The sequence below is a fragment of the Saccopteryx leptura genome, chromosome 2, assembly GCF_036850995.1.
Source record: "Saccopteryx leptura isolate mSacLep1 chromosome 2, mSacLep1_pri_phased_curated, whole genome shotgun sequence".
NCBI classification, from domain to species: domain Eukaryota; kingdom Metazoa; phylum Chordata; class Mammalia; order Chiroptera; family Emballonuridae; genus Saccopteryx; species Saccopteryx leptura.
Window position 1 is genome coordinate 382,960,102 of NC_089504.1, and position 22,384 is coordinate 382,982,485.

The window sequence follows — 22,384 nt, forward strand, 5'->3', positions numbered from 1 at the left end:
CTACACATGCTCCCTACTGCCCTCAGTTTCCCCTACTGTCTGCCTCTCCACCTGCCAAATGTCAACCTTTTTGGTCTTGATCTCCTTAAAGGACTTGCCCTCTGGGTCCAGCAGGCATTCTGTAGGCACAGGGGCTTTGGAAGTCTCGAGTATCATGTAGGTGATGTGCTCGCTGCCACATCAGAACCATCAGCAGTGAAAAAGGAGCTGCAACAAATTCCTAGTTTTCAGCCTGGTTTGTGAATCAGGACCTCTTGGTGACAGCATCCTCCTCTCTGAGGAGTCTGTTCCCTCCCACTCTACTTTGCTGCAGAGGTAATGCCCGTGATCCTCAAATACTGTAGGAATTTCAAAGTGTCTTGAACATTCCTGAAGATAAACCTGGCTGGTCAAAAAAACCAGCGTGACATCAGTACCTCCGTACAGAAGGTCAGGTGAAATTCAGTCAGAGCCTTTTAGTTTTCCTACAGAAGAAAACTTGACTCTTCGGGTGGTGAGACTCTTCACACACATTTTTGCTTTTTTATAATTCAGAGGATAATATTCTTGTCTATAAAATAAGCCCATTTTAAGACGATACTTTCAGGGATCATTTCTATAGTTTATTAAAATAAGTTCTTTTTTTTTTTATTGTTCAGAGAAAAGTAAAAAATACCCCTCTGGATTTAACTCCTTTTTTTTTTTTTTTTTTTTTCATTTTTCTGAAGCTGGAAACAGGGAGAGACAGTCAGACAGACTCCCGCATGCGCCCGACCGGGATCCACTCGGCACGCCCACCAGGGGGCGACGCTCTGCCCACCAGGGGGCGATGCTCTGCCCATCCTGGGTGTCGCCATGTTGCGACCAGAGCCACTAGCGCCTGAGGCAGAGGCCACAGAGCCATCCCCAGCGCCCGGGCCATCTTTGCTCCAATGGAGCCTTGGCTGCGGGAGGGGAAGAGAGAGACAGAGAGGAAAGCGCGGCGGAGGGGTGGAGAAGCAAATGGGCGCTTCTCCTGTGTGCCCTGGCCGGGAATCGAACCCGGGTCCTCCGCACGCTAGGCCGACGCTCTACCGCTGAGCCAACCGGCCAGGGCTGGATTTAACTCCTTTTGACTAGTCTCTACATACCCAGACTTTGATTCTAACATTACATCTGGAGGGAACAGGTACCAGGACCAGACCCTTTCCAATGAACACATCGCTTTGGAGGATAGTATGAATGAATCTGTCAGTCAGAGTGTGGGGCTCGTGACCACGCCCAGGTGACACTGCTCTTTAATTTTTTTTTTTTTTTGTCTGTTTAGAGAACCTAGAGATTAGGAAAAGCAAAAGGAAGTAGCCAGATAAAAGGTAGGAGAAGCTTTCCTCTCCATTCAGACAGTGTAACTGATAACACCTGGACAGCAGGCAGACCAGACAATAAACGCCTGATAACAAGAGGTGAGTGACTCTACACTTTTGAACCCCATCTATCCATCTATACAGCTCCTCCTGTAACATCAAAGCATGAGAACTGTGTGCTAAGAAGCCCTGTTTTCAGGAATGAATCATTCAGTGAAGGGGTGATTCCTTAGTGAGTTGCAGCCAGTCAGAACAAAACACAGTTACAAGAGAAAGCTTAGCCTTTGCTGACCCTCTTTGTAGAGAGGAACATCTTTGTGTTGGCATAAGGACGCTGGTGATCATGTGTGGGTACAGACAGCCAAAGAAGGATTCGAAGGGTATACATTTATACAAATTTAATGTTTATGCCCATGTAGAATCACTGCAGTAATGTATTAACCAGACAGGCAAGACACAATATTTAGAATACATGCAATGAGCATCAGTGCAGAAAGAGACATTTTTCAGAATAGGGTATGACTAGAGATTCTGTACAGAATATGATTTTACACATTCAAAGGGCAGAAGATAGGAGTAGAGGAAACAATTCCATAATAAGTTGCCTTGTATCTAGGAATAAATCCAAGATATTCAGAACTGTACAGAGAAAACTACCACCCTGAGGGTCCAATGAAGAACTAAGTAAGTGAAGAGAACAAAAACATCCTAATTGGAGGCCATGGCCAGGCAATGGTTCAAGGCCACAGTTTGCTTTAGCATTGGTACTATGAGAGTGACATCCAAATTAAAACATTTATATGAGAACCCAAAGGGCTAAGAGTAGCCAAAATATTTTTTTGAAGAAGACAAGGTAGGAGGACTTGCCTTTCTGACATTAAGCTTTATTATCGAGCTCCACAATTAAGACAAAGTGGAATCAGGACAAGATCAGGCAACAGACCAATGAAAAGAGAGGCAGTCAGGAATAGACTTCCCCACACCTGGGACACAATATATGATGGGGGCGGCACCAAAGTCTGTGTGAGGGCAGCCCTGCCCAGTTACGGGTGCTGGGAAGCTGGCTACCACATGGGAAAAGGATCAAGCTGAATTCCTAGTTCCATCCTCACAAAGATCAGTTCTTCATGAATTAAAGCCATAAAGAAAATATCATAGAGATCTTGACAGATCATTTAAGGGAGTATCAGCCCAAAGAATTCTTAAGTGAGATACAAAAGAACACACAACTAAGAAAACAATGTACACATGCGACCATATATTAGTAAGATGCCATAAAAAGAGTGAAGAGATATGCTGAAGTGTTTGGAATGCCTATTAGTGGCAAAAGGCTCGTCTTCAGAATCATTAAGAAAAAAACAAACAACAACAAAAAAACTCCTACAATTTGGTAATAGACAACCCAGTAAGAAATTAGCAAAGGACTTTAGAAGCCACTTCACAGAAGGGAATATCCAAATGGAAAAGGTGTTCAACCTCAGTAGAAATCAGAGAAATACATTAGAGCTATCACAAAATATCACTGCCACTTATCGAGCTGGCTATGATGAAGATGTCCATAATACCACTCCTAGGCATGCTCTAGAGAAACTTGTATCTGTAAACAGCCAAATGTCCATCAAGACTAGAATGGATAAATAAATTGCAGTACATTCTTGTCACGAAATACTACACAGTAGTGAAATGAACAAGCTACACGTGCACACATCACCATGGATGAACCTTACAAGCATAAATTGTTGAGCAAAAGATGCAACATACTAATAATACAAACTCAACAATAGGAAACCCCAAACTACATTGCTCAGAGGTCCAGGCCTAGGTGACAAAACTGTGATAAAAGCTAGGAAATGATTTTCCTTATAGTTAGGACAGTGGTGTCACTGCAAGGAGGGCAGCCTGTGGCTGGGGCAGGACACATGAGAATTGATGGGGTGCTGCAGTGGTATTTTTTTCTCTCTCTGTTCTTACAAGTATCTGTGTTATATTTGTTAAACTGTATGCATTTTTCTGTGTTATACTTCACAATGCAAATGATTATATGCACACGCAAGACAAAGGAAAACTACCACTAGCATACTATACAGAGATGCTGCCTGACTCCCCTTTCCTCTAAGAAATCGTCCCACTCTAGCCAATGCCCAGGGCTGCCATCACTAGGCTGCCCTCTCCCCAGCCCACTCTCAGCCTCTCTGAGTTTCCTGCCACCAGGTGCTCCTGCAGGGGTTAGCAGGTGGGGTGGGGTCTTCCTCCTCATCTCCTTATGGTTTCCCATGAGAAGCTTCCATCCTTGGAGCAGCTTTCCTAGACAAACACTTCCGCCTTGTGCCCTGAACTGCTTGGCTTGTCCTCGCCACCCCCCCAACCCCCGCCCCGCCCCCAGGCCTGCTCTGCCATGTGCTCCTGCTTGTCCTGTGGCGCATGCTATGACATGTGCCAATTCTATGGTGGAGGCCCTGCGATAGGAGCTGGAAATTCTAATTTAGGCCCCTCCGAACCCACATCTTACACACTGATTTTGACTTTTGAGTTCATACCAGTAACCCCTATGAAGGCTTTGGAGAGATTAGTGTGTGGACAGGGACCTCCTGGGAACTTTGAGGGCTCTTCACAGTTCTTTGGTGCTGTGAGCTGATGCGTATGGGTGTGTGGTTAGCTTTTAACTAGTGGCCCTGGTGACAAGTCCATCCTGTTGCTTAAGCAGGGTCCACGTGGGGGTTTGCCCTCAGCAGCTCAGGGCAGTGCTTTGGGGGTGATCACAAGCTCACAACTGTGCTCTTAGTGAGGTGTTAGCAAACCCTGGCTGCTGGGGTTTGGTGAGCAGTTGGAAGTCGGGTGTGGGCCTTAATCTGTGATGGAGACAGAGGGCTTGGGTCTTTTTTTTTTTTTTAAGATTTTATTTATTGATTTTAGAGAGAGGAAAGAGAGAGAGAGAAAGGCAGGGGATGGAGTGAGGAGAGAGGCAGGAAGCATCAACTCATAGTTGCTTCTCGTATGTGCCTTGACCGGGCAAGCCTGGGGTTTTGAACGAGCAACCTCAGCATTCCAGGTCAATGCTCTATCCACTGTACCACCACAGGTCAGGTGGGCTTTAATCTTTTGAGGCAGAGTGAGGGTGGAGGGGTTCTCAGACTGTTTTGATGTTTTGTTGCAAAGGCAACGAGGGACTGGAGTGCACCTGGGTGGGAATCTTAGGTCACCATAAGGAGCTGGTGACCCATGAGTTCCTGCCACAACAGCTGTGTAGGGTCTCTCCTACAGGCTGGAAGTCTATCCCAGGCTCTCCAGAGTTAGTCCCCTGAGTTGGGAGACAGAATCCTGGCTCTGTGAAAGAGTGATAGTTTGTTAATGGACAACAGCAGTCAAAGGGATCAGGACCCTTTAGAGCAGGGGTCCCCAAACTTTTTACACAGGGGGCCAGTTCACTGTCCCTCAGACCATTGGAGGGCTGGACTATAAAAAAATCTATGAACAAATTCCTATGCACACTGCACATATCTTATTTTAAAGTAAAAAAACAAAAAGGGAACAAATACAATATTTAAAATAAAGAACAAGTAAATTAAATCAACAAACTGACCAGTATTTCAATGGGAACTATGCTCCTCTCACTGACCACCAATGAAAGAGGTGCCCCTTCTGGAAGTGCGGCGGGGGCCGGATAAATGGCCTCAGGGGGCTGCATGCGGCCCACGGGCCGTAGTTTGGGGACGCCTGATCTAGAGGGATATATCAGAAAAAGTAAATGTTTGGGCCAGAAAGCAAAGAGAACATAAAAGGAAGAAAGATACTAAAACCCAACATCAATGGCTAGCCCTCTGTGTGAAGGAAAGGGGTAAAAACAACCACAGGGGTTCAGCAGAGAGGTCCTACTGGGACCATATTGCAGAAAGAAATGACAGTCAAGGCCAGGAGCACCCCCAATAGAGGACAGTCAGTATCCTGAAACCCAACAGGTCACAGCAGCTGCTCCCTGCCCCTCCATTAGGGAGCCTGTTCCAGGCAGGACATGCTGACATGAGTGAGGAGTCACGCAGGTGGGCGGGGGCTGTACATTGGGCACAACTAGGCAGAGCTGAACACTGGACACAAAGAACAAGTGGAAATGACAAGGTTGTGAACATACTGGAAGGTATTATAAAGGAGACCCAATGACTGGGCTGCCCCCAGGGCAGGTGATACCCATTTGTGAGAAGGCAGGAGCAGCAGCACAGCTGTGCTCAGAGAGAAGGATTGTAGAAGTTGCTCCCTGCCCCATGGAACATGATCCAACAGGGCTGAAGTTGACCCTTTATTAAGTCAGACTCCCAGGGTGTCGGGTCTGGGCTATCACACTCTTCCCTGTCTGCTCTCCTTCTGTCAGCTGACAAGTATTTTTTGCTGGGGTTGGAGGCAGCAGGAAGAGGGATCTACATGGGGTGAAACACTGGATTCTGGGCTGACCCAGCAGCCTGAAGGCTGCCCCAGGGATTTCCCTGTGGTAGGCAAGGCTATGAGGCTGTTACCATCTGCCTCATCCTAGTAACTCTGGATCTTTGAAAAGGGAAGCACATGACAGGTTAAAATGCTGAGATGTGGAGAAGGACCCCGTTCCAGGAGTGACCCAGCCTCCCATGCCCACTGCGTGGGTAGGCGGGCACAGAGCCCTGGAGAGGAAGTAAAAGCCACTGGGTTTTTTTTTGTTTGTTTTTTTCTGAAGCTGGAAACGGGGAGAGACAGTCAGACAGACTCCCGCATGCGCCCGACCGGGATCCACCCGGCACACCCACCAGGGGCGATGCTCTGCCCACCAGGGGGCGATGCTCTGCCCCTCTGGGGTGTCGCTCTGCCGCGACCAGAGCCACTCTAGCGCCTGGAGCAGAGGCCAAGGAGCCATCCCCAGCGCCTGGGCCATCTTTGCTCCAATGGAGCCTTGGCTGCGGGAGGGGAAGAGAGAGACAGAGAGGAAGGAGGGGGTGGGGGTGGAGAAGCAAATAGGCTCTTCTCCTATGTGCCCTGGCCGGGAATCGAACCCGGGTCCCCCGCACGCCAGGCCGACGCTCTATCGCTGAGCCAACCGGCCAGGGCCAGCCACTGGGCTTTGACAGATGGCTGGGCTCTCTGTGAATGTTTTAGATTTTAATATTTTAATCTTAAGATTTTCAGTTTTATTTTTTATATTTTTGTATTTTTCCTAAGCCAGAAACGGGGAGGCAGTCAGACGGACTCCCACATGCGCCCGACCGGGATCCACCCGGCATGCCCACCAGGGGGCGATGCTCTGCCCATCTGGGGCACCGCTCTGTTGCAACCAGAGCCATTCTAGCGCCTGAGGCAGAGGCCACAGAGCCATCCTCAGCACCCGGGCCAACTTTGCTCCAATGGAGCCTCGGCTTTGGGAGGGGAAGAGAGAGACAGAGAGGAAGGAGAGGGGGAGGGGTGGAGAAGCAGATGGGCGCTTCTCCTGTGTGCCCTGGCCAGGAATCGAACCTGGGACTCCTGCACGCTAGGCCAACGCTCTACCACTGAGCCAACCAGCCAGGGCCAAGATTTTCAGTTTTTATTTCTTTGAACTTTAACCTAAAAGGGGAAGGGATTTAATTTTTTAATTTAAATTTCATACTCTAGGAAATTCATAGAGAGCATTTCTTTTTATTTGACTGCCTAAATTGTGTATTAGGTAAGAATTTTCCAAAGATTACTTATATTAGTGGTGATGGTGGAGCCGGAGAGTGCTGCGCCTTCTCCAACCTGCAAAGCAAGAACCATCAATAGTGTGGTAGGACTTGTGGCCCTTTCCAAGCCCATGGCTCTGACAGCCTACAGATGTCAGCCCTCGCATCTCCTCATGCTTGTGGACTGGTTTGATTATCCACTGGGTGTCAGGATTCCTTCTGGTAGCGTTGTGGAATGGATCAATGAGGATAACCTCAAAGAATTTTTTTTTTTCAAAATTTTTTTTATTATTTCATTTTAGAGAGGAGGGGGGTGAGATAGAGATAGAGAGAGAGAGAGAGAGAGAGAGAGAGAGAGAGAGAGAGAAGGGGGAGGAGCAGGAAGCATCAACTCTCATAAGTGCCTTGACCAGGCAAGCCAGGGTTTTGAACCGGCAACCTCAGTGTTTCCAGGTTAATGCTTTATCCACTGCGCCACCACAGGTCAGGCCATAACCTCAAAGAATTTGTACATGGAATCTTCAACTTTCAAAGCCCCATAGTGGTGGTGTCCAGCTCGCTCCTCGGCAACTGACTGAAGGCTTTGAGAAAACTTTAGCTGGTTAACACCTTGATGGACAGGCTTGCTCTAGATCACACCTTTAGGAACAGGGTGTTTGTGGCCACCACGGCACACACGAATCTGATATATGACATAACTTGCTTGGCCTTGTATCCCAGCCTGTGTGCTTTATCGGGCTGGGCGGGACAGGGGCCCTGTGTAGCGTCCTGAGAAGGAAGCTCATTACCTGGGACTGCCTCTTCCTCCATAGCTGTTGGATGTACTTGTAAGTGCCCATCTTGGCTTATCTAATGATTGCAGCCAGATGGAAAGTGAGAGGGCATTTCTATATGGACTGTTTATTGGACTATCTTTATTATTTTATCTCTTTGCAGAACACCTGAGCCAAATTTGGACTTTCAGTTTGGCCCTAATTTAGGAAAGAATAGGGAGAACATTTTAGTTTAGGGTGCCATGTGCCCTTGGAGTTCAATAACCACATTCTGACCCATCCCCAAGGCCTGGATGGGGGAATCTACACTCCTTATGGGGCCTCAAAGGGGGAATGAATGAAATGGGTGATGGCCTCCCTCTCCCTGGGGCACCCTTTCTCTCCCTACCGAGTCACACCCAGCCACTCTGCTCAGCAAGCAGTGGCAATATCACTGACCCAAGAGTTTAGGAAAACAAAGTAGTCAGGTTCAATTAATCTCCTTTGGGTTCTTTCTTGGGATCTGGCCAATTTTGCCACTTGGGTGCCCAGTGGTACCCACTCTCCTCCTGGGGGTAAAGCAGAGCAAGCCACCCAGCTTGTAAAGGTCTCTCTCTGCCACTTCAGGCTCCTAATAGGCTGCTGAGCAGCAGCCCTTCCACTGAGCCCCATTTGCCCCCCCCCCCCACACACACACACTCCTAGGCTTCCTCTTCCTCTTCATCCTCAATGGTGAAGTCATCTTCAGCTTCCTTCCCCTGACCTCAGCCAGCCTATCCCTACAACCTGACACTCATTTTCTTTTCTGGAAGTGAACCCCTGACTATTAAGCCTTTTGATTTTTAAAGGACTCACTCTGTACATGTTGAAGAGACAGAATACATTCAGAGAGTGGAGGCAGTGGGAAGTGGGGAGGGGACAAGAAGAGCAAGCACCAGGTATCATTGGGAGGAAAATCAACCAGGGAAGCAAGAAGGCCGGCACACTCCAGCTGGTTCTCTGCCCTGCAGCTGGGGCCTCTGGCTTTGATGGTACCCTGCCCCTTGGGCCCAGAGACTGGGCGAACCCTTGGCTTTGCAGCCCCTGGTAAGTTGGGCCCCTTGCTCCTCACTGCCTGGCTCCGGTCCCATGGCCACTCTATGTCCGCCACCCTGACTGGCCTCCCCCACACTTTCTTATCCTGGTCCCCTGCCATTTCTGGTCCCCTTCCCTGCAGTCCCTAGAGGGGCAGACTGGGCTACTCCAGGCAGCTGCGGCCTGCTGAGCTAGAAGAGCAACTCCTCAGTTATCCAGGCTTCTCCAAAGGGCCAGCCCTAGGCCACCCACCAAAAGAGCTCAAATTTTCTCTGTGATGGCATCTGCCTGCCCCAGGCTGAGGGAGTTGTCTTGAGCAGGGCTGCTCTGCCTGAGGCAGGGTTAGCTTTGAGTAAAGGTCAGAGCGATTTCCCCAAAAAGGCAAGGCCAGGCCTGGGTTCAGAACCTCTGCATCTACTTTTACTTTCCCCCTTTGACCAAAAGGATTATGAGGGGGTACAGTGCGAGTGACATTTCCCAAGTTCCCAAGCAATTTCTTCAGACGTTACCTCAAGTTATCCTCACAACAGCCCTCTGAGGTAGGTATTAGCAGCCCTACTTTAAAGGGGAACCGGAGACCCTGAGAGGTCAAGTTATGGCAGCCTCAGGTACAGCATAAAAGGAGAACTGCCCTTACCCCACTGCCCGCCCTTCCAAACTGTGGCTTTTTTTCTTGCTATTTGTCTGCATTTTTTCTCTCCTGTTTCCCCTCTCCGAAGACATGTTTTTTTCATACTTGTGGATGAGTTTTCAGCAGTCCAATTACAGGACAGGGAGGTAAAGGGGAGTTGGCACAGGACTCTGAAAGACCTGTCTGGGACCTGAATCAGCTTCTCTGGCTTCCGCCACTTGCCCTTTTAGGAAGTGTGCCTATGGTTCAGAGGTCAGCTTGACCAGCTGTGTGTGTGCAAGAGAGGGCAGGGTGAGCTCAGTAGGGAGAACTCTCCTCAGGGCCAAAGACCCTCTTCCGTCTAGAGGAGAGATTTTTGGACTGGGCACAAATTTCAAGAAGCTTCTAGGGGGGTGGTAAAGGGAGGCAGGTGGGCTGGGGAGCTTGTGTGTCAAGACAGAATCAACCACAATTAAGAGCAAACCAGTCTTCAGTGTTGTTCAAAGGCTCTATCTCCCCTTGAGCTAAACAGAGCTGCAATTATTCAGAGGTGGATTTATGTCCAAGGTAAATGGAGCTTGTGACTGGGCCTCTGTTTGTCCTGGGAGGGGCCCTAGCAATGCTTTCAGTTGTCAAGTGCTTTTGAAAAATTTGCAGATGTCTTTACAAGGTGGTTAAGGTCCACTGTCTCTTTCCATTGTAAGTTCCCTCTGTCATACAATTCCTGTGGGAGTAGCTGTGGGTATTTTGGATGTGGCTAAGGGGAAGGTAAAATTGAGGGATCATTAAAGTATGGGTTGAATGGGATATACTTATGCACCCTGAAATCACTCCTGTGTCTACTTACTTATAGCCATTTTGGTGCCTAAATGGCTTTTGGGGACAAGCTTACTGCCAAAGTAAAAAAGACAGATTTATTTCTTCTTTCTGTAGGAAATATTACAAAATCATGGCCACATAAAAAGGTAATCAAAGAGTCTTTAGTCAAAAACTAGGAAGGGAGATAATTTTTAAAGGTAAAGATATGTCTAGCAATTAAATAAAACGGTTTTTAAAAAAGAAGAAACGATGTCAGGATATTATTCTTGCATTTGTGATTGTGTATTTTTTTGGGTAAAATTCATAATTTCCCCCTCAATCTAAATAATCACTTTATCTAAAAAAAAAAAAAAAGGCCTGTCCAGTTAACTCGGTTGGTTGGAGCGTTGTCCTGAGCACAGAGGTTGCCAGTTCAATCCCTGATCAGGGCACATGCAGGAACAGCTTGATGTTCCTGTCTCTCTGTCTCTCTCTCCCTGCTTCTATAAATAAATAAAGACAATAAAAAACAAACAAAAAAGAATTGTGCCCTGATCAGGTAGCTCAGTTGGTTAGAGTGTCATCCCAATATGCCAACATTGAAGGTTTGATCTCTGGTCAGGCACATATAAAAATCAATCAATGAATGAATAAATAAGTAACAACAAATTGATGTCTCTCTCTCTCCCTTCCTCTTTCTCTAAAACCAATTTAAAAAAAAAAGATTGCTTAGGCCCTGGCCGGTTGGCTCAGTGGTAGAGCGTCGGCCTGGCGTGCGGGGGACCCGGGTTCGATTCCCGGCCAGGGCACATAGGAGAGGCGCCCATTTGCTTCTCCACCCCCCCCCCTCCTTCCTCTCTGTCTCTCTCTTCCCCTCCCGCAGCCAAGGCTCCACTGGAGCAAAGATGGCCCCGGCGCTGGGGATGGCTCCTTGGCCTCTGCCCCAGGCGCTAGAGTGGCTCTGGTCTCGGCAGAGCGACGCCCCGGAGGGGCAGAGCATCGCCCCCTGGTGGGCAGAGCGTCGCCCCTGGTGGGCGTGCTGGGTGGATCCTGGTCGGGCGCATGCGGGAGTCTGTCTGACTGTCTTTCCCCGTTTCCAGCTTCAGAAAAATACAAAAAAAAAAAAAAAAAAAGATTGCTTATTTTTAGTGTGTTGTGTGTTGACATGACTTCTGTTCAGGCTTCTTTTCTTTTTTTAAAAAAATTTTTTTTAAAATTTTATTTATTCATTTTTAGAGAGAGAGAGAGAGAGAAAGAGAGGGAGAGAAAGGAGAGAGAAGGGGGGAGGAGCTGGAAGCATCAACTCCCATATGTGCCTTGACCAGGCAAGCCCAGGGTTTCAAACCGGCGACCTCAGCATTTCCAGGTCGACGCTTTATCCACTGCACCACCACAGGTCAGGCCTTCTTTTCTTTTTTAAAAATTATAATTCTTTTTATTTATTTATGTTCTTTTTTGTCCATTTTAAAACCTTTTCCTTTTCTCTCTCTTTCTTTCTTTCTTTCTTTCTTTCTTTCTTTCTTTCTTTCTTTCTTTCTTTCTTTCTTTCTTTCTCTCTCTCTCTCTCTCTCTTTTTTTGTCCAGTGAGAGGAGAGGAGGCAAAGACAGACTTCTGCAGGCACCCTGACCGAATCCACCTAGCAAGACCAATAGGGGGCAATGCTTTGCCCATCTGGAGTGTTGCTCCATTGCTCAGCAACTGAGCTCTTCTAAACATCTGAGGCAGAGGCAATGGAGCCATCCTCAGCACCCGGGACCAACTCACTCCAATCAAGCCATGGCTGTAGGAGAGAAAGAGAAAGAGAGACAGAGAAGCAAGAGGGGAGAGGTTGAGAAGCAGATAGATACTACTCCTCTGTGCCCTAACTGGGAATTGAACCCGAGACATCCAAATGCCAGGCAGAAACTCTAACTGAGCTAACCAGCCAGGGCCCATTTTTCTTTTCTTTTCTTTTTAAGTGAGAAAAGTGGAGATAGTGAGACAGATTCCTGCATGCACCACGAATGGGATCCACCCAGCAACCTCTGTCTTAGACCAATGCTTGAATCAACTTAGCTATTTTTAGTGCCTAAGGCTGACACTTGGACCAACCAAGCTATCCTCAGTGCCCAGGGCCAATGCTCGAACCAGTTAAGCCACTAGCTCAGGGGTCCCCAAACTAAGGCCCGCTGGCTGCATGCGGCCCCTGAGGCCATTTATCCACCCCCACCGCACTTCCAGAAGGGGCATCTCTTTCATTGGTGGTCAGTGAGAGGAGCACATTGACCATCTCATTAGCCAGAAGCAGGCCCATAGTTCCCATTGAAATACTGGTCAGTTTGTTGATTTAAATTTACTTGTTCTTGGCCCTGGCCGGTTGGCTCAGCGGTAGAGCGTCGGCCTGGCATGCGGGGGACCCGGGTTTGATTCCCGGCCAGGGCACACAGGAGAAGCGCCCATTTGCTTCTCCACCCCCCCCTTCCTCTCTGTCTCTCTCTTCCCCTCCCGCAGCCAAGGTTCCATTGGAGCAAAGATGGCCCGGGCGCTGGGGATGGCTCCTTGGCCTCTGCCCCAGGCGCTAGAGTGGCTCTGGTCGCGGCAGGGCGATGCCCCAGTGGGGCAGAGCATCGCCCCCTGGTGGGCGTGCCGGGTGGATCTCGGTCGGGCGCATGCGGGAGTCTGTCTGACTGTCTCTCCCCGTTTCCAGCTTCAGAAAAAAAAATACAAAATAAATAAATAAATAAATAAATAAATTTACTTGTTCTTTATTTTAAATATTATATTTGTTTCCATTTTGTTTTTTTACTTTAAAATAAGATATGTGCAGTATGCGTAGGGATTTGTTCATAGTTTTTTTTTATAGTCCAGACTTCCAACGGTCTGAGGGACAGTGAACTGGCCCCCTGTGTAAAAAGTTTGGGGACCCCTGCACTAGCTGCAGAAGGGGAAGAGGAGAGAGGAGGGAGAGGCGGGGGAGAGAAGCAGATGGTTGCTTCTCTTGTGTGCCCTGACTGGGAATCGAACCTGGATGTCCATACACTGGGCCAACACTCTATCCACTGAGCAACTTCCCAGGCCCATTTTAATTTTTTCAGTTACATACAGTTGACATACATTATTTTATGTTTAGGCTTCTTTTCCAACCAACTCTTCACTGAAGACTCAGTGCCTCTCAGTTCTTCTGTGTCAGATTTTTATCATCTATTTTAATGAGGTCTTAACCTCCTCTATGGCTCTGTTCTCATGCCATGCTATCTGCTGCTCTCTAGAACTGAACACCCCCCTTAATGCATTTAAACTGGAATATAACCTAATAGCTTCCTTATCCCAAGCTTTTTGATTCTTATAGGAATCATCGTCCCCAAGTTACACATGAGAAAACCGAGGCCAAGAGTTCGATACTAAGGCTGAGGGAGGTAAAAATGTTGAAGTTGACAGCATAAGGAATGAAGTCTAAGCAATTGAGATCAAGATAGCTCCAGTGGCCTGACCTGTGGTGGCGCAGTGGGATAAAGTGTCGACCTGGAACACTGAAGTTGCCGGTTCGAAACCTTGGGCTTTCCTGGTCAAGGCACATATGGGAGTTGATGCTTCCTGCTCCTCCCCCTTCTCTCGCTCTCTCTCTCTCTCCTCTCTCTCTAAATATCAATAAATAAAAAAAGATAGCTCCAGTGCTTTGTCCCAAGGCCATTCCAATTGGTGACAAAATAACTGTCTCTAACTGATTCCTATCCAGGGCCCCTTCCCCACAGCAGTGACTTTCAACTGGGGCCAGAAATGGCTTGGTTTTTATATGGTTTCATTCAGAAGCCATCTTAGTTCTATTTAAGCAGGAAGGCTGAAATGACTTGCCCAAGATCACTCAGCTAGTAAGTGACAGATCCAGGTTTCAAATCCAGGTCTGTGGACTCTCAGCAGCGCCAAGGAAAATGAGGGCAAACATACTGGTAACCAATTGACTTGGCCTTTTTGGCAAATAGGACAGCAAAAAGCAGTAGTTTTTGTCCTGAACAGGTTGACTCCAGCCTCTTCTTTCCCTCAATGGTTCCCCAATCCATGTGGATTGGTCTTTCTGGTAACATCCTTGCATTTGAAGGCCCTGTACCCTTTTTAAAGGCACGTTGTGCCTCACCTCAGAAGGAGAAAGAGCAGTGATTATTTTACAAATGACAAAACAGCTTCAGAAAACTTTGGGAGCTCAATAGCCTCCCCATCAACAGTCATGTTCCCTAAAGGCAGAGGGGTCATTTGCCTTACATCACTGGGAGAAGACCACCAAGTTCCTCTCTGAGGGATATGAGTGAGACCCTAAGTTGCCCTGGGGCAAAGGATGAACAAGCATGAACAAGGTGGGGGGGGGTGTCAAGCCCCAAGAAATGGGTCCCACATGAATTCTCCCAATTAACAGGAATTACTGAGAGAGGGTCTTCTCCACACCCCTAGTCTCATACTTGGTCCACCACACCCAGAAGTCCTGAAATGGGACTGGTATGTTCATGACCTATACTTCTCTTAAACTCAGTGTCTAGTTTTCAGCAGGCTGAGAACATGGTGCCATTCTCTCCCTCACTTTACAATGACATCCCTTCCTTACATTGCCACTGTCCATCTGACCCTCATTTCCCTCTTTAACCGGAAGGGTAAATGCTCTACAGGTAAAGGGTTAAGAGGGAGCTTTACGCACCAGAAAGAGCTAAGGTCAGACTTCCAACTGCATGTGAAAGCAACCTCTAAGCTCCCTTCCTGCTTCAGAACTGGACCCTTGATTCAGGTCAAAGGAGCTTTCCTTTCTTTTCCTTCTATACGCTCCATCCCCCTTCTCCCCTGTTTTTTTCCCAATTTTATCTTGTATATTAAAAAAATAATAATTTCGAAAAACTGGTAAGTATATCATGATTTACTCAATGATGTGCTTTATAAGGATGGAGAATAATGCCATAGGCTCTGCTTTGTGAGGAGGCCTCCTCACTTTCTTTTCCGTATACATCCCCCCCCCCCCTTCACTCTGAGTTCATGGCTCTTCCTGTCCTCACTCCCCTCCTCTCCCTCTGGGACTGCACAGTTCCTTCCACTCAGACTCTGAACTCTGCGGAAGATTCAGAGGTGCTTTTTCCCCTAGCCCAGTGGGCACAGCCAGCGTCTCCGACGCCCGCCTCTACCCAGGATCCGAAACAATCTGAGACCCCCCCCTCCCCAGCCCCCAGCCCCTTCTCTTTCTCCCTCAGAGGCCCCAACACTATGCACGCTCCCAGGCTCCCTACTCCTTAGAGGTTTTTAACCCCTTCTCTTCAGCCACTCTCAGAGGTCCTGGGCACAGTGGCCGCAGTGGTCACCAGCGCGAGCATAACGGACCAGCACGTACTTAGATATCCGTTGCAGGAGCTGCCCGTTGCCAAGGCAACCTGCCTACTAATCCCCACCCCCTCGCACAGGACATAGGCTGAGCGCAGGAGGCGGGTGAGTCTGCCCAGCCCCAGCATGCTCCGCGCGCAGGGTGGAGCTAGGGGGCGGGGGCGGGCTGGTGTAGTGTGATCAGCGATCCCAGTTGCCCCGGGTCACGTGTACTGGCAGTCCTGATCCCAGGGCACAGGGAGGGCTAATAAAATACAGTACCAGGGTTTTGGCATGAGGCACGCATCCAAGAATAAGATTATCCGGCTTAATTTTTATTTTTGCGATGACGTGTTTGTTAGTTTGGTGCTTTTAATCTGTTACTATAAAGAATAATGTACAAATACTTGTGAATTACCATTTGGGTCAGGTTGAAAGGAAGCTTCAAGTAACTATGGCCCCCGCCTCCACAGAGAAAACCACCCTTCAGAATCTGGTGTCTATAGTTGTGAATATGCTTATAATCTAAGGAGTTTAGAATACGCCAACCCCAAATTGGCCACTCTGGCATATTAACTGTTTTGAATTAAAGACACTAGAAAACAGCAAACACAAGAAAAACACTCTCGCTTCCCTTTTTTTTTCTTTTTGTATTTTTCTGAAGCTGGAAACGGGGAGAGACAGTCAGACAGACTCCCGCATGCGCCCGACCGGGATCCACCTGGCACGCCCACCAGGGGGCGTCGCTCTGTTGCTACCAGAGCCACTCTAGCGCCTGGGGCAGAGGCCAAGGAGCCATCCCCAGCGCCCAGGCCATCTTTGCTCCAATGGAACCTCGGCTGTGGGAGGGGAAGAGAGAGACAGAGAGGAAGGAGGGGGGGGGAGAAGCAAATGGGCACTTCTCCTATGTGCCCTGGCCGGGAATCGAGCCTGGGTCCCCCGCACGCCAGGCCGACGCTCTACCGCTGAGCCAACCGGCCAGGGCCTCCCTTTTTCTTAAAAGCAAGAGGTGAAATTACCATTTGAAAATGTCCTCCTGTTGGGCAGATAAAATATATTATGCTCACTTTGTTAAAGATGGCGCTGCCCACGTGGAGGCCGTTGCCCAGGTGATATTAATGTGTGTTGGGGGCAGGCTGTGGGCAGTCAGAATCCTTGTAGCCTGGGGCTTGGTTTTGGGATTAAGCCTTTCCTATCCTTTTTGATGTGGGGTGGTACAATCTAATCATGCCTCAGAAAGTGACTTTGTATTAGAGACTTCTCTATTTTGTATATTGGATTAAAGGTTTGGATTTCTACACTATAAAATAGGGGCAGAACGGGAGCTTGCTCTCTCTTGGTTCCTGAGATTAGCATTAGAGAGCAGAGAGCAGAGAAAGGCCACGTGGAAGAGGCCAGGAGAAGCAGCCAAGATGGCGGAGTGTTGAGTGAGAAGCCAGTTTGTGCAGTTTGTGCAGGGAGAGGGAAGGAGATGGGGAACAGAGGTGAATAAAGTCTGGTGAGCTAGAAACCTTTGATTCTAGGAAACTCAGATAAGTCAGTAGCTTTGTGAGCACTGAATGTGAGTGGGTTTTGGAGCCCAGTGTGTGTTTTTGCTTGCCCGCCGGGTGCAAGCTATGATTAAAGACTATGGCCCACCAGTTTTTGGCTCTGTTGTTTCTTTACCGACTGTCCGAATCCAATGCGAACCTGCATGGGCCAGGTGGATGAAGTGGTGGCCCTGGCTCCTGGCTTTATACCTCCTTATACCAAAAGGAAAGTAATATTTTTATCATCAAGGAGGGAAAGTTTTGAGACCAAGAGAATTCTGAACAGACTGTGTTAAAATAGTGTTGGGGCCCTGGCTTGTTGGCTCATTGGTAGAGCGTTGGCCTGGCATGCAGGAGTCCCAGGTTCGATTCCCGGCCAGGGCATACAGGAGAGGCGCACATCTGCTTCTCCACCCCCCCTCCTTCCTCTCTGTCTCTCTCTTCCCCTCCCACAGCCGAGGCTCCATTGGAGCAAAGATGGCCCGGGTGCTGAGGATGGCTCTGTGGCCTCTGCCTCAGGCGCTAGAATGGCTCTGGATGCAAGCAGAGCATCGCCCCCTGGTGGGCATGCCGGGTGGATCCCGGTTGGGCGCATGCGGGAGTCTGTCTGACTGCCTCCCTGTTTCCAGCTTCGGAAAAATGCAAAAATAAAAATAAATAAAAAAAAAATAAAAAAAAATAGTGTTGGGCAGATAAAATATATTATACTCACTTTGTTAAAGATGGCGCTGCCCACGTGGAAGCCGTTGCCCAGGTGATGTTAATGTGTGTTGGGGGTGGGCTGTGGGCAGGCAGGATCCTTGTAGCCTGGGGCTTGGTTTTAAGATTAAACCTTTCCCACCTTTTTTTTTTTTTTTTTTTTCTTTTTAATTTTCTGAAGCTGGAAACGGGGAGGCAGTCAGACAGACTCCTGCATGCGCCTGACCGGGATCCACCCGGCCGCCCACCAGGGGGCGATGCTCTGCCCATCCGGGGCGTCGCTCTGTTGCAACCAGAGCCACTCTACCGTCTGGGGCAGAGGCCAAGAAGCCATCCCCAGTGCTCGGGCCATCCCTTTGCTCCAATGGAGCCTCAGCTGCGGGAGGGGAAGAGAGAGACAGAGAGGAAGGAGAGGGGGAGGGGTGGAGAAGCAGACGGGCGCTTTTCCTGTGTGCCCTGGCCGGGAATCGAACCCAGGACTTCCGCACGCCAGGCCGACGCTCTACCACTAAGCCAACCGGCCAGGGCCCCCACCCTTTTTGATGTGGGGTGGTGCAATCCCATCATGTCTCTGATAAGTGACTTTTGTATTAGAGACTACCCTATTTTGTATATTGAATTAAAGGTTTTGATTTCTGCACTATAAAATGGGGGCAGAACGGGAGCTTGCTCTCTTGGTTCCTAAGATTATCATTAGAGGAGAGAGCAAAGAGGAGAGTAGAGTACGGCCACGTGGAGGAGGCCAGGAGAAGTAGCCAAGATGGTGGCGTGCTAAGTGAGAAGCCAGTTTGTGCAGCGTTTGTGCAGGGAGAAGGAAGGAGATGGGGAACAGAGGTGAATAAAGTCTGGTGAGCTAGAAACCTTTGATTCTAGGAAACTCATATAAGTCAGTAGCTTTGTGAGCACTGAATGTGAGTGGGTTTTGGAGCTCAGTGTGTGTTTTTACTTGCCCGCCAGGTGCAAGTTTTTGGCTCCGTTGTTTCTTTACTGACTGTCTGAATCCAATGCGAACCTGCATGGGCCAGGCGGCTGTGATGATGGTGGCCGTGGCTACTGGCTTTACAAATAGTTATCACTTTTATCCTCCCTACAGTTTATTTTTTTCACAGTTGCCTCTAACAAAGATTCATAAATAAGCAAAGTAAAACCAATTACTACTACAAAGTAGTAATTTATAGAGCACACACCAAAAATTTTGCAAAAATGAGAGTACTCAAACCAAGACTTGGAATGAGGCTCAAAGAGATGATTAAAGCTGGCAGCTTTGATTCCTTTTAAGCAAAGAAACAATTATATTTTATTTTTGAGAGATAGGAAGGGAGAGAGGGGAAGAAGCATCAACTAAGTATCAACGTGGTGTTCCAATTAATTGTGGACCCCCCTTGATTGCTTCTCATATGTTCCCTGACCAGAGCTCAAAACGGTGACCTCAGGTGAGCTGGCTTCTCGGGATCTAGCTGGCACCCTCAGGAAGGAGCTGGTGCCCTTGGGATCAACCTGACATCCTTGGGTGCAAGCTGATGCTCTTGGAATCAAGTCCCAGGATCAAACTGGTAACCGTGGCACTCTTGGACACTCTATATACACTGTGCAACTAGCCAGAGCAAATAACAATTATTTGTGAAGAATTAACAAAGGGATTGGATTTGGGGTAGCAAATTACTAAAGAAGTAATAAAGTTTGTTTATATACCTTCTCAGCCCTGAATTCCCTGTCTCACGTGATAAGAATGCCTTTTTCTTTGGTACTGGGAGTTTTCCTTTCATGGGAAATTTATTTCCTCCTTTGAGGGTGGGGGGCAAAGGAGGGCCAGAGTGTCCATCTTTCCCTGGCTGTTTTTTTTTCTTTTCTTTTTGTGACAGAGATAGAGATAGGGACAGACAGACAGGAAAGGAGAGAGACCAGAAGCATCAGTTCTTTGCTACAGTGCCTTAGTTGTTCATTGATTGCTTTCTCATATATGCCTCGACTAGGGGGTTACAGCAGAGTGAGTGACCCCTTGCTCAAGCCAGTGACCTTGGGCTCAAGCTGGTGAGCCTTGCTCAAACCAGATGAGTCCATGTTCAAGCTGGTGACCTTAGGGTTTTGAACCTGGGTTCTCTGAGTCCCAGTCTGACACTCTATCCACTGCACCACCGCCTGCTCAGGTCTGGCTGTTTCTTAACTGACTTTAATTCAAAACAATCAATACAGTATGCCAAAGTGGCATATTTTGGGGTGGCCTTCCCTGAATCTCATCATTAGTCTTGCAAAATAAACTAATCTCTGATGACTAAATTGGTTTTGTTTGCTCAGTTGGAATTTTTTTCTTTTTATAATGCAAGTGCCTGACAAGCTTTTGTTGCCAAGGTGTCCACTTCAAACATCTTTTTTTTTTTTCATTGATTTGAGAGAGAGGAAGGGAGAGAGAAAAAGAGAGAATCATCAACTCTTTTTTCCACTTAGTTGTGTACCCAGTGATTGCTTCTCATGTGTGTTCTGACTGGGGCTTGAACCAATGACCTTGGGTTCAAGCCGGAGCCCTACGGATCAAGACAGTGATCCCAAGGGGCTGGGATCTATCAACCACCAGGGTGAAGATGGCTATCTTGGAAAAACACATTGCCAGTCATAAAACATAAGAGCCAGACCTTCTACACCCACTGAGCCTCCGTGGTTTTAGAGATCTTGGTTGGTTTTGATAACTGACCATTGAGCTGCTTGTTTTTCTCTTTCCATGTTTTAAATTCCTGCTCTAATTTTTTTTTTTAGAAAGAATGGTAAGAATCTTATTTATTTATTTATTTATTTATTTATTTATTTATTTAGTGGCAGAGACAGAGTCAGAGAGAGGGACAGATAGGGACAGACAGACAGGAAGGGAGAGAGATGAAAAGCATCAATTTTTCGTTGCAGCTCCTTAGTTGTTCATTGATTGGTTTCTCATATGTGCCTTGACTGGGGGGCTACAGCAGACCGAGTGACCCCTTGCTCAAGCCAGCGACCTTGGGCTTAAGCTGGTGAGCCTTGCTCAAACCAGATGAGCCCGCGCTCAATCTGGTGACCTCAGGGTCTCGAACCTGGGTCCTCCACATCTCAGTCGACGCTCTATCCACTGCGCCACCGCCTGGTCAGGCAGAATGGTAAGAATTTTAATGAGTAATGCTTTACAGGTCAGCAAGATTATTTTCCATGATCTTTTTCTTCTTCTTCTTCTTGTTCTTCTTCCTTCTTCCTTCTTCTTTCTTCTTTCTTTCTTTCTTCTTTCTTCTTCTTTTTTTTTTCTTTGAGAGAGCTAGAGAGAGAGAGACAGGAACATTGAGCTGTTCCTAGAGGTGTCCTGACCAGGGATCAAATCAGCAACCTCTGTGCTTCTGGCCAATGTTCCAACCAACTGAATTATCGGCCAGGTCTTAATATTTTTTATTTGATTGATTTTTGGAGAGAAAGAGAGGAGAAGGGAAACATTCATTTGTTGTTTCACTTAGTTGTGCATTCCTCGGTTGCTTCCCGTATGTGCCCTGACTGGGGATCGAACACACAACCTTGCCATTTCAGTATGACGATTGATCGAGTAACCAGCCAGGGCTCTTTTTATCTTCTTAAATGAAATGAAGTCAACAGATTTCACTGTGGTTTAGACAGGTGTTTCAAGGTGTTAGAACTGAATTTTTAAATCATAGTTTCCCTTTCTAAAAATTTTATTTTGTATTGGTTTCAGGTGTGCAGCTTAGTGGTTAGACAATAATATACTTTATATAGTGTTCCCCTAGATATTTCCAGTGCCCCAACTGGGATCATATTTAGTTATCACAATATTATTCACTCTATTTCCTATTCTTTACTTACATCCCCATGACTATTTTATAACTACCAATTTGTGCTTCTTAGTCCCTTCACCTCCATCACCAAGTCCCTCAACTCCCCTCCACTCTGGCAGCCACCAGTTCTCTGTCTCTGTGAGTCTGTTTAATTTTATTTATTTTGTTCTTTAGATTCCACGTATAAGTGAAATTGTATGTTGTTTGTCTTTCTCTGTCTGACTTAATTTCACTGAGCATAATACCCCTTAGGTCCATCCATGCTGTTGCAAATGGCAGTCTCCATGGAGCCTGACCTGAGCCCTGAGCTTGGCCAGGAGGCCCACAGGCTTGTGCTCCAGCCTCGGAACCCCTTTCTCTTTCATGAGGCCCAATGGGAGCCTGACCAGGCAGTGGTACAGTGGATAGAGCATCAGACTGTGTTGTAGAGGTCCCAGGTTCAAAAGCCTGAGGTCACTGGCTTGAGTGCGGGCTCACCAACTTGAGTGAGGGGTCACTGTCTTGAGTGTGGAATCATAGACATGACCCCATGGTCACTGGCTTGAGTAAGGGGTCACTCATTCTGCTGTAGCCCTCCGGTCAGGGCACATATGAGAAAACAATCAATGAACAACTAAAGTGCTGCAATGAAGAATTGATGCTTCTCATCTCTCTCCCTTCCTGTCTGTCTGTTCCTATCTGTCACTCTCTCTGTCTCTGTCACACACATGCACAGAAAAAGAGGCCTGGTGGGACTCCCAGCTGGCCCAGAAGCTGTGTAGCAGCTGTAGGAGCATCTCTGCTAGGATGGGTGATGCCCACTCTCCTGCACACTGCTATCTGCAGTAAACACGCT

General features: G+C 47.8%; 1 pseudogene; it reads right to left on the reverse strand.

The window, feature by feature from the left end:
- Positions 1-7,008: 7,008 nt before the first annotated feature.
- Positions 7,009-7,815, reverse strand: LOC136392463 (large ribosomal subunit protein eL15-like; annotated as a pseudogene).
- Positions 7,816-22,384: the final 14,569 nt, after the last annotated feature.